Raw genomic sequence first — 12,159 nt, forward strand, 5'->3', positions numbered from 1 at the left:
TGTAGGTATGTGTATACACATATGTGTGTATATAGGCTTGGGGGTGGACATTAAGTTATTTCTAGAATGTCTATAGTGTCCTTTTATTCAGGAAAGGTTTCCCATTTTGAGAATGCTCCTCTCATGGTAATGTTTTTAAAATTGGATAAATGGCATAAATATGAGATCAACATTATTATGTTTATTTTATAGTAATATGCAAATTGGTAAGAAGATGAAGGCAACTATTTACATGTTTTGGTTTGTTTTCTCCTCAATATTTAGCTGTGCGGGAATTATAACTAACTCTGTGCCTATTTGTAGGAATAAGCCGTCCCGAGACGATAAGTGATATCACGGTACAAAATATATGAAAATTTTTATTTTAGTTCAGACAAGTTCTTTTTGATTTAATTGACATTTGTTTTGTTTTGTCTGGAGCTCCAGTGTGACGTTGCATGTTTGTATGGAAGGTTCAGAAAAGTGAATGGGCCCATATATGTGTGTCAGTTATATGTACATGTTACATGTGTCTGCTATGTGTACATGTTCTGTTTGTCCATGTCTGTATTGTTACATTTTCAGTCTCCACAGCAAGCAGATATTGACTGCTGATAACACAGAGGGTGGTGACAAGTAGATATGAAAGGGAGGCATAAAAGTTCTTTCCATTGTTGAATACATATATGTGTGTTCTGGTGTAAATGAGATGTACTTGATATACCATGTACATGTATTATGTACTCAGTGTGTATTGGTGCGTATGTGTATCAAATATATCACATGGGCTTTACACTTGTAACATAAATATTTGTTATGGGTTTATACTATAATTCCAAGAATGTTAACAATCGGGATTTATTGTGTGAAAAAGTTATTCAGATGTTCCTTCTGATATGGGATTAGGCCCCATAGGGGTAGGCAATACATGTGAACTATCTTGCCACAAGGGGCACAGAACGCCCCTAACATGTACATGCAGGTAAAGATAAATTGCAGTTCTACAAAGTTAAAGTGGTGTTTCTGGGTCATTGTTTGCTACAAGGTGTTAGATAGCTGTGTAAGTAAATCAGAAGTCACTCACATATCTGCTCTGTAATGGCTGATATATTTTGAGTATTTACTTACCTCAATGAATTTCTGGAGTGTTTAGAAGCTTTAAAGAACTGAATTTACTTGGGATTGTATAAATAAGTCTGCTGGGATATGTAGTACTACAGCTATGACAAGTGTGGGGAGAGCCAGCGCAGCTGCTTCCATGATAAGACAAAGGGGTAATAAATCTTTCATTGGAAACAAAGATGACAATGGCTGGATATCTCAGGCTGCAGTGTGTCTTATCTATGTCTTCTTAATGTAAGCTTTGCATTCTGTGCTGCACTACAAGTCCCTTCTAACCTGTTAACAATAGTTTCAGGGGAGGAGTAAGGAGAGTCAGATAACTTAAAATTAATTTTACTTTTGCTGATTTGGTTAATAAATGATGAATCTATTGTTAACACTGATGAGAGTTCTTTTATTTTAGATGATTCTCGATTTGGGAATGATGGTGGATTCTGCACCAGATATGTCATGGTCACTGAATAGGAGGTAAACCAAGGGTAAAACCAAGCACAAAGTAGAACCATTATGGAACTGTATGGGTCTCAGCTCATGAAGCTGAACTAGAAGCCATCACTGAGACAGGGTACAATGTCTGAGGGTAGGTGTTTGATATAGTGGGACTATGGTCCAATCTGGAGAGCGAGAGCTTTCTGTAGGGTTAATGTTAAGCCTAAAAGGATTTCCAGGCTGTTCAGGTAGTGATGCTGCCACCTCCACACAGGTGGGTATAGTCAAAAGTCAGGACACACACTAAGGCTGATACGAAGGAAAGTAGAGGTAACTTGTGGGCAGACACTGCCACTAACCCAGTTGCAGAGGCCTAGGGGATATGCCTTACTGATAATTGGTCATTATACTCGACCCAAACCCCCCTTTTAGCTCTCTTTTCAGGTTTTACAACACTGAGGCACCAAAAATGGTCCAGGACTACAGTAAAAGAGGATGTACAAGTCCTGATCTCCGGTGGTAAGAGAATATATTTACTGAGTGCATTGTCCCCACTGATGGCATAAAGCAATGTTTAGAAGTAGCCATGTGTGACCTGGTGAGCAGAGGATGGGTGGCTGCAGGATTTAACATCACTACAGACACTGCATGGCATGTGTTAAATGCAAAGTAGGCCAAAAAGTGAAAAGTTTCTCAGAGCCAGGCCCAGAGCCCTTGTACCTGTTCCAGAGATTGCAGGTTAACTATATGCAGTTACTAAAGGTGAGACGGTATAAGTACGTGCTTGTGTGTATAGTTATCTATCTTCAGAAAAGTCTGAGGCATATCTGGTGAAGAAAGCCATCACAAACGGGGCTGCAGATAGACGGCTACTGAAGAAATAGTGTGTCACTTGTATTGGTATTTTCTGTAAGGTACCCTCCTAAGAGAAGAATTGGCTTTAACCCATGTCAAACTTTCTTTGGGGGTTGTATTCTTGGCAACTCCTACAGATGTGGTATGGTGTACTGGCTGACTATGTGATGTCTTGGCAAAAACATCTGACTAATGTATGGCTTTGAGTTTTCTCTCCTTCTCAGATTTTAAGTTAGTGGGCGGGACCTATTCATTTGAACCAAGAGATTGATGGTGATAAAGAGACACGTGAGAAAAACCTTGGAGACAAGATTTGATGGTCCTTCCAAATGCTGATGATAACCAGTACTTCTGTGAAATTTGAAGGAGAGCCTAATTGTATCCATGCTTCATATTGCAAGAAAGTATCTACACACAAAGCGATGAAGATTCTCCTGATAATGCTGTTACAGATGGTCCTGGCGATAAGCCTGTATAGAACATTTAACAATGAAGTGGGACAATAAGTTTCTTAAACATCATATGATTTTGATCGAAGATCTGAATGTGTCAGATTGTAGGATATGTCCTCATAACCCCATATTAGCCTAAGTCATGTCATATATAGCTGTTTCTTTGACGCAACAGGAAATGTTTGAAGTATATAGTTAAGAAAATACCACCTCATATTTTAGGAACAATACATAGTATAAACAAGTAAATATCAGCAAGTTGTAGTAAAAATCTTATCTTCATTTTGTTTGTTTAATACAAAACATATACAAAAGGATGAGCAGACCAAGATATAAAAGGCCAGAACTATGATTGAGATTAGGTTAGAATACAGGAACATATGAGGGGAATCTGGTAAAGTCCGGCAGTAGACATTAGGTCACTGAAGTACCTAAATATGAATTCCTGTATTCAGCCATCTCAAAATGGGGGAATGTTAGAGTCAAATCCTCCATCTTTGTATTTTGTCAGTCATAAACTGTGTAAGTAAGTCACAGCTGGCTATTTGTATATCTTATCTTCATGGTATATGGAGGTCACTGAGACTCATTTAGCACCAACATGACATCTTATCTCTGTTTCCATGATATATGCATATAGACATAGTGTGAGCTGCTAGTTCACACATAAGTGTTTTTGAAGCTTTCTTTGTTTAAGGACAAAGTACAAAGTCCATTAAGCTGTAATGATATGCAAAATACATAAGGCCTCAGCCAATAGTCATGTGCCAGGTTTATCTTATAACCAATTATTTTATGCCAACTATGTTAGAATAGTCCAACCTGCTCTTGTCTGTATTGTATTTAAACCACCTTTGTGCACCATTAAATTAGAACTCACTTGATACACCATCAGTTGTGTGTGTGTGGCTTCTCCAGACCTGATAATGGGCGTAATTACTTCAGGCCTGATATTTAATTTGGAACTCAGCAACATACTCTATCATGGGGACCCCTTAATGTCCCTAACACCGAAATAGCTCAGTTGGGAGAGCGTAGACTAAAGGTCCCCGATTCAATTCTGGGTTTTGTCACACCCTCGTTTTAAACATTGAACAATTGACATGAATGTTTTTGGGTTCTTTCTATATCCTAACTGAACCGAGCTTTCCTTCTTGCATAATGCGCAGGTAATCCTGGAAATGGGGGGGGGGAGTCCCTCTTTCACATCAGTCATTAATGTGAGAAAGACTAAATAATGCAAGGATCCGGAAATATTCAGCAGAATGCTGAATGGCAGAGACATATATTACCACACTTCTCCAAGAAGCCTTACCTCTTCTCCGTGTTCCCTCCCAAAGAACCAGCTGCCATTTTCTTTGCTGCTCGCCGAATAGCGTTCACCTCCAAAAGCACGCAGCTGCATCACCAGAAGACATGTCCTAGGTGCACAACAGCGGTGGCTGTCTTTTTTTAGCAGATAGACCCTGCTCAGCTACATTATATTGATGATTTTAAGTGGGTATAGAGTCAGAGCTCGACTCTTGGCTGGTCAAAACCAGATGGCAATGTCCAATGAGCTCCAGGCCCCACTGAATGTCATTTCTCCCAGGTCTCCCCCAGGTTCCAATGCTATAGAAATGTTATTCCATGCTTCAGCTGTAAACCTTTGTCTCTTACAATAAAGGCCGTTATTTTACCTTAACGGTCCACACAGACAGAATGTAGAAGGGGTGTTTGTGACAGACATCATAGCGGATCCTCCAGATTGTGATTGGATTAGTCTTTGGTCTCCATTCAAGTGCGCATTATTCAGAACTCTTGTCTTCACAAGAAAATCCATTGTGGAGTCATGTACTTTTCAGGAGGGTCACGCGGAAGTTACACAGAATCAGGTCACTGAAAGCTAGGACCCGTATTACTGGCTCTACAGCCAAGCAAGCTGAGTCAGGCTATATAGTCAGAAGTAAAAGTGAAATTGCCATTGGGAGCCAGCAGGAATTTCTCTGCACTGGTGCTATCGCCAGCAGGAAAAAAAATCAAACCTCTGTCAGAAGTGGGATTCGAACTCACGCCTCCAGAGGAGAATTCGACCTGAACGTAGCGCCTTAGACCGCTCGGCCATCCTGACATGGGATTAGATTCCTCAGTCCCTGAATATCGCGCGCATGCACGCTATTTGGAATCAATTAACTACTCATTAGAAAGTCATCCCTCCTATGTACATTCTGGACTCATGGGAATTTTCACCTTGCCTAAAGATGTCCCAACTAGTGAACGGGAAGACAGCAAACCCCAGGACAGAGGCCGAAATAGCTCAGTTGGGAGAGCGTTAGACTGAAGATCTAAAGGTCCCTGGTTCGATCCTGGGTTTCGGCAAATGAATTTTGAATACAAATCCACTAACAAAAGAAAAGGCTTGCTACGTTTCTTACCAATTCGTTGGGGTTTCGATCGAGCGTAGCGCACTGCTGGAACTATAGAAAAAAAAAAAAAGGTTGAAAACAGTTCTTTTAGGAGAAGACAATGTGCTACGCGGATGCCGAAATAGCTCAGTTGGGAGAGCGTAGACTAAAGATCTAAAGGTCCCCGATTTAATTCTGGGTTTTGTCACACCCTCGTTTTAAACATTGAACAATTGACATGAATGTTTTTGGGTTCTTTCTATATCCTAACTGAACCGAGCTTTCCTTCTTGCATAATGCGCAGGTAATCCTGGAAATGGGGGGGGGGAGTCCCTCTTTCACATCAGTCATTAATGTGAGAAAGACTAAATAATGCAAGGATCCGGAAATATTCAGCAGAATGCTGAATGGCAGAGACATATATTACCACACTTCTCCAAGAAGCCTTACCTCTTCTCCGTGTTCCCTCCCGAAGAACCAGCTGCCATTTTCTTTGCTGCTCGCCGAATAGCGTTCACCTCCAAAAGCACGCAGCTGCATCACCAGAAGACATGTCCTAGGTGCACAACAGCAGTGGCTGTCTTTTTTTAGCAGATAGACCCTGCTCAGCTACATTATATTGATGATTTTAAGTGGGTATAGAGTCAGAGCTCGACTCTTGGCTGGTCAAAAGCAGATAGCAATGTCCAATGAGCTCCAGGCCCCACTGAATGTCATTTCTCCCAGGTCTCCCCCAGGTTCCAATGCTGTAGAAATGTTATTCCATGCTTCAGCTGTAAACCTTTGTCTCTTACAATAAAGGCCGTTATTTTACCTTAACGGTCCACACAGACAGAATGTAGAAGGGGTGTTTGTGACAGACATCATAGCGGATCCTCCAGATTGTGATTGGATTAGTCTTTGGTCTCCATTCAAGTGCGCATTATTCAGAACTCTTGTCTTCACAAGAAAATCCCTTGCTGAGTCACATACTTTTCAGGAGGGTCACGCGGAAGTTACACAGAATCAGGTCACTGAAAGCTAGGACCCTTATTACTGGCTCTACAGCCAAGCAAGCTGAGTCAGGCTATATAGTCAGAAGTAAAAGTGAAATTGCCATTGGGAGCCAGCAGGAATTTCTCTGCACTGGTGCTATCGCCAGCAGGAAAAAAATCAAACCACTGTCAGAAGTGAAATTCGAACCCACGCCTCCAGAGGAGACTGCGACCTGAACGCAGCGCCTTAGACTGCTCGGCCATCCTGACATGGGATTAGTTTCCTCAGTCCCTGAATGTCGCGCGCATGCACGCTATTTGGAATCAATTAACTACTCATTAGAAAATCATCCCTCCTATGTACATTCTGTACTCATGGGAATTTTCACCTTGCCTAAAGATGTCCCAACAAGTGAACGGGGAGACAGCAAACCCCAGGACAGAGGCCGAAATAGCTCAGTTGGGAGAGCGTTAGGCTGAAGATCTAAAGGACCCTGGTTCGATCCTGGGTTTCGGCAAATGAATTTTGAATACAAATCCACTAACAAAAGAAAAGGCTTGCTACGTTTCTTTCCAATTCGTTGGGGTTTCGATCGAGCGTAGCGCACTGCTGGAACTATAGAAAAAAAAAAAAGGTTGAAAACAGTTCTTTCAGGAGAAGACAATGTGCTGCGCGGATGCCGAAAAAGCTCAGTTGGTAGAGCGTAGACTAAAGGGCCCACGATTTAATTCTGGGTTTTGTCACACCCTCGTTTTAAACATTGAACAATTGACATGAATGTTTTTGGGTTCTTTCTATATCCTAACTGAACCGAGCTTTCCTTCTTGCATAATGCGCAGGTAATCCTGGAAATGGGGGGGGGGGGAGTCCCTCTTTCACTTCAGTCATTAATGTGAGAAAGACTAAATAATGCAAGGATCCGGAAATATTCAGCAGAATGCTGAATGGCAGAGACATATATTACCTCACTTCTCCAAGAAGCCTTACCTCTTCTCCATGTTCCCTCCCGAAGAACCAGCTGCCATTTTCTTTGCTGCTCGCCGAATAGCGTTCACCTCCAAAAGCACGCAGCTGCATAACCAGAAGACATGTCCTAGGTGCACAACAGCGGTGGCTGTCTTTTTTTAGCAGATAGACCCTGCTCAGCTACATTATATTGATGATTTTAAGTGGGTATAGAGTCAGAGCTCGACTCTTGGCTGGTCAAAACCAGATGGCAATGTCCAATGAGCTCCAGGCCCCACTGAATGTCATTTCTCCCAGGTCTCCCCCAGGTTCCAATGCTGTAGAAATGTTATTCCATGCTTCAGCTGTAAATCTTTGTCTCTTACAATAAAGGCCGTTATTTTACCTTAACGGTCCACACAGACAGAATATAGAAGGGGTGTTTGTGACAGACATCATAGCGGATCCTCCAGATTGTGATTGGATTAGTCTTTGGTCTCCATTCAAGTGCGCATTATTCAGAACTCTTGTCTTCACAAGAAAATCCCTTGCGGAGTCACGTACTTTTCAGGAGGGTCACGCGGAAGTTACACAGAATCAGGTCACTGAAAGCTAGGACCCTTATTACTGGCTCTACAGCCAAGCAAGCTGAGTCAGGCTATACAGTCAGAAGTAAAAGTGAAATTGCCATTGGGAGCCAGCAGGAATTTCTCTGCACTGGTGCTATCGCCAGCAGGGAAAAAATCAAACCACTGTCAGAAGTGGGATTCGAACGCACGCCTCCAGAGGAGACTGCGACCTGAACGCAGCGCCTTAGACCGCTCGGCCATCCTGACACGGGATTAGTTTCCTGAGTCCCTGAATATCGCGCGCATGCACGCTATTTGGAATCAATTAACTACTCATTAGAAAATCATCCCTCCTATGTACATTCTGTACTCATGGGAATTTTCACCTTGCCTAAAGATGTCCCAACTAGTGAACGGGGAGACAGCAAACCCCAGGACAGAGGCCGAAATAGCTCAGTTGGGAGAGCGTTAGACTGAAGATCTAAAGGTCCCTGGTTCGATCCCGGCAAATGAATTTTGAATACAAATCCACTAACAAAAGAAAAGGCTTGCTACGTTTCTTTCCAATTCGTTGGGGTTTCGATCGAGCGTAGCGCGCTGCTGGAACTATAGAAAAAAAAAAAGGTTGAAAACAGTTCTTTCAGGAGAAGACAATGTGCTGCGCGGATGCCGAAATAGCTCAGTTGGGAGAGCGTAGACTAAAGATCTAAAGGTCCCCGATTTAATTCTGTGTTTTGTCACACCCTCGTTTTAAACATTGAACAATTGACATGAATGTTTTTGGGTTCTTTCTATATCCTAACTGAACCGAGCTTTCCTTCTTGCATAATGCGCAGGTAATCCTGGAAATGGGGGGGGAAGTCCCTCTTTCACATCAGTCATTAATGTGAGAAAGACTAAATAATGCAAGGATCCGGAAATATTCAGCAGAATGCTGAATGGCAGAGACATATATTACCTCACTTCTCCAAGAAGCCTTACCTCTTCTCCGTGTTCCCTCCCGAAGAACCAGCTGCCATTTTCTTTGCTGCTCGCCCAATAGCGTTCACCTCCAAAAGCACGCAGCTGCATCATCAGAAGACATGTCCTAGGTGCACAACAGCGGTGGCTGTCTTTTTTTAGCAGATAGACCCTGCTCAGCTACATTATATTGATGATTTTAAGTGGGTATAGAGTCAGAGCTCGACTCTTGGCTGGTCAAAACCAGATGGCAATGTCCAATGAGCTCCAGGCCCCACTGAATGTCATTTCTCCCAGGTCTCCCCCAGGTTCCAATGCTGTAGAAATGTTATTCCATGCTTCAGCTGTAAACCTTTGTCTCTTACAATAAAGGCCGTTATTTTACCTTAACGGTCCACACAGACAGAATGTAGAAGGGGTGTTTGTGACAGACATCATAGCGGATCCTCCAGATTGTGATTGGATTAGTCTTTGGTCTCCATTCAAGTGCGCATTATTCAGAACTCTTGTCTTCACAAGAAAATCCCTTGCGGAGTCACGTACTTTTCAGGAGGGTCACGCGGAAGTTACACAGAATCAGGTCACTGTAAGCTAGGACCCTTATTACTGGCTCTACAGCCAAGCAAGCTGAGTCAGGCTATATAGTCAGAAGTAAAAGTGAAATTGCCATTGGGAGCCAGCAGGAATTTCTCTGCACTGGTGCTATCGCCAGCAGGAAAAAAATCAAACCACTGTCAGAAGTGGGATTCGAACCCACGCCTCCAGAGGAGACTGCGACCTGAACGCAGCGCCTTAGACCGCTCGGCCATCCTGACATGGGATTAGTTTCCTCAGTCCCTGAATGTTGCGCGCATGCACGCTATTTGGAATCAATTAACTACTCATTAGAAAATCATCCCTCCTATGTACATTCTGTACTCATGGGAATTTTCACCTTGCCTAAAGATGTCCCAACTAGTGAAAGGGGAGACAGCAAACCCCAGGCCAGAGGCCGAAATAGCTCAGTTGGGAGAGCGTTAGACTGAAGATCTAAAGGTCCCTGGTTCGATCCCGGGTTTCGGCAAATGAATTTTGAATACAAATCCACTAACAAAAGAAAAGGCTTGCTACGTTTCTTTCCAATTCGTTGGGGTTTCTATCGAGCGTAGCGCACTGCTGGAACTATAGAAAAAAAAAAAGGTTGAAAACAGTTCTTTCAGGAGAAGACAATGTGCTGCGCGGATGCCGAAATAGCTCAGTTGGGAGAGCGTAGACTAAAGATCTAAAGGTCCCCGATTCAATTCTGGGTTTTTTCACACCCTCGTTTTAAACATTGAACAATTGATATGAATGTTTTTGGGTTCTTTCTATATCCTAACTGAACCGAGCTTTCCTTCTTGCATAATGCGCAGGTAATCCTGGAAATGGGGGGGGGAAGTCCCTCTTTCACATCAGTCATTAATGTGAGAAAGACTAAATAATGCAAGGATCCGGAAATATTCAGCAGAATGCTGAATGGCAGAGACATATATTACCACACTTCTCCAAGAAGCCTTACCTCTTCTCCGTGTTCCCTCCAGAAGAATCAGCTGCCATTTTCTTTGCTGCTCGCCCAATAGCGTTCACCTCCAAAAGCACGCAGCTGCATCACCAGAAGACATGTCCTAGGTGCACAACAGCGGTGGCTGTCTTTTATTAGCAGATAGACCCTGCTCAGCTACATTATATTGATGATTTTAAGTGGGTATAGAGTCAGAGCTCGACTCTTGGCTGGTCAAAACCAGATGGCAATGTCCAATGAGCTCCAGGCCCCACTGAATGTCATTTCTCCCAGGTCTCCCCCAGGTTCCAATGCTGTAGAAATGTTATTCCATGCTTCAGCTGTAAACCTTTGTCTCTTACAATAAAGGCCGTTATTTTACCTTAACGGTCCACACAGACAGAATGTAGAAGGGGTGTTTGTGACAGACATCATAGCGGATCCTCCAGATTGTGATTGGATTAGTCTTTGGTCTCCATTCAAGTGCGCATTATTCAGAACTCTTGTCTTCACAAGAAAATCCCTTGCGGACTCACGTACTTTTCAGGAGGGTCACGCGGAAGTTACACAGAATCAGGTCACTGAAAGCTAGGACCCTTATTACTGGCTCTACAGCCAAGCAAGCTGAGTCAGGCTATATAGTCAGAAGTAAAAGTGAAATTGCCATTGGGAGCCAGCAGGAATTTCTCTGCACTGGCGCTATCGCCAGCAGGAAAAATATCAAACCACTGTCAGAAGTGGGATTCGAACCCACGCCTCCAGAGGAAACTGCGACCTGAACGCAGCGCCTTAGACCGCTCGGCCATCCTGACATGGGATTAGTTTCCTCAGTCCCCGAATGTCGCGCGCATGCACGCTATTTGGAATCAATTAACTACTCATTAGAAAATCATCCCTCCTATGTACATTCTGGACTCATGGGAATTTTCACCTTGCCTAAAGATGTCCCAACTAGTGAACAGGGAGACAGCAAACCCCAGGACAGAGGCCGAAATAGCTCAGTTGGGAGAGCGTTAGACTGAAGATCTAAAGGTCCCTGGTTCGATCCCGGGTTTCGGCGAATGAATTTTGAATACAAATCCACTAACAAAAGAAAAGGCTTGCTACGTTTCTTTCCAATTCGTTGGGGTTTCGATCGAGCGTAGCGCACTGCTGGAACTATAGAAAAAAAAAAAAGGTTGAAAACAGTTCTTTCAGGAGAAGACAATGTGCTGCGCGGATGCCGAAATAGCTCAGTTGGGAGAGCGTAGACTAAAGATCTAAAAGTCCCCGATTCAATTCTGGGTTTTGTCACACCCTCGTTTTAAACATTGAACAATTGACATGAATGTTTTTGGGTTCTTTCTATATCCTAACTGAACCGAGCTTTCCTTCTTGTATAATGCGCAGGTAATCCTGGAAATGGGGGGGGAAGTCCCTCTTTCACATCAGTCATTAATGTGAGAAAGACTAAATAATGCAAGGATCCGGAAATATTCAGCAGAATGCTGAATGGCAGAGACATATATTACCACACTTCTCCAAGAAGCCTTACCTCTTCTCCGTGTTCCCTCCCGAAGAACCAGCTGCCATTTTCTTTGCTGCTCGCCGAATAGCATTCACCTCCAAAAGCACGCAGCTGCATCACCAGAAGACATGTCCTAGGTGCACAACAGCGGTGGCTGTCTTTTTTTAGCAGATAGACCCTGCTCAGCTACATTATATTGATGATTTTAAGTGGGTATAGAGTCAGAGCTCGACTCTTGGCTGGTCAAAACCAGATGGCAATGTCCAATGAGCTCCAGGCCCCACTGAATGTCATTTCTCCCAGGTTCCAATGTTGTAGAAATGTTATTCCATGTTTCAGCTGTAAACCTTTGTCTCTTACAATAAAGGCCATTCTTTTACCTTAACGGTCCACACAGACAGAATGTAGAAGGGGTGTTTGTGACAGACATCATAGCGGATCCTCCAGATTGTGATTGGATTAG

At 43.2% G+C, this 12,159-nt stretch overlaps 6 non-coding genes across 6 annotated transcripts; 3 read left to right on the forward strand and 3 right to left on the reverse strand.

Annotated features, from left to right (window-relative positions):
• The first annotated feature begins 5,122 nt into the window (after positions 1–5,122).
• Positions 5,123–5,195, forward strand: TRNAF-GAA (transfer RNA phenylalanine (anticodon GAA)). Its single transcript has one exon. It is a non-coding gene; the product is annotated as a tRNA-Phe (tRNA).
• A 2,699-nt stretch (positions 5,196–7,894) lies between these two features.
• On the reverse strand, positions 7,895–7,977 carry TRNAL-CAG (transfer RNA leucine (anticodon CAG)). Its single transcript has one exon. It is a non-coding gene; the product is annotated as a tRNA-Leu (tRNA).
• Positions 7,978–9,402: 1,425 nt separating this feature from the next.
• Positions 9,403–9,485, reverse strand: TRNAL-CAG (transfer RNA leucine (anticodon CAG)). The gene has a single exon. It is a non-coding gene; the product is annotated as a tRNA-Leu (tRNA).
• A 175-nt stretch (positions 9,486–9,660) lies between these two features.
• TRNAF-GAA (transfer RNA phenylalanine (anticodon GAA)) lies at positions 9,661–9,733 on the forward strand. The gene has a single exon. It is a non-coding gene; the product is annotated as a tRNA-Phe (tRNA).
• A 1,185-nt stretch (positions 9,734–10,918) lies between these two features.
• Positions 10,919–11,001, reverse strand: TRNAL-CAG (transfer RNA leucine (anticodon CAG)). The gene has a single exon. It is a non-coding gene; the product is annotated as a tRNA-Leu (tRNA).
• A 175-nt stretch (positions 11,002–11,176) lies between these two features.
• TRNAF-GAA (transfer RNA phenylalanine (anticodon GAA)) lies at positions 11,177–11,249 on the forward strand. Its single transcript has one exon. It is a non-coding gene; the product is annotated as a tRNA-Phe (tRNA).
• Positions 11,250–12,159: the final 910 nt, after the last annotated feature.

This window comes from Leptodactylus fuscus, chromosome 1 (assembly GCF_031893055.1).
Source record: "Leptodactylus fuscus isolate aLepFus1 chromosome 1, aLepFus1.hap2, whole genome shotgun sequence".
Classification (NCBI taxonomy): Eukaryota; Metazoa; Chordata; class Amphibia; order Anura; family Leptodactylidae; genus Leptodactylus; species Leptodactylus fuscus.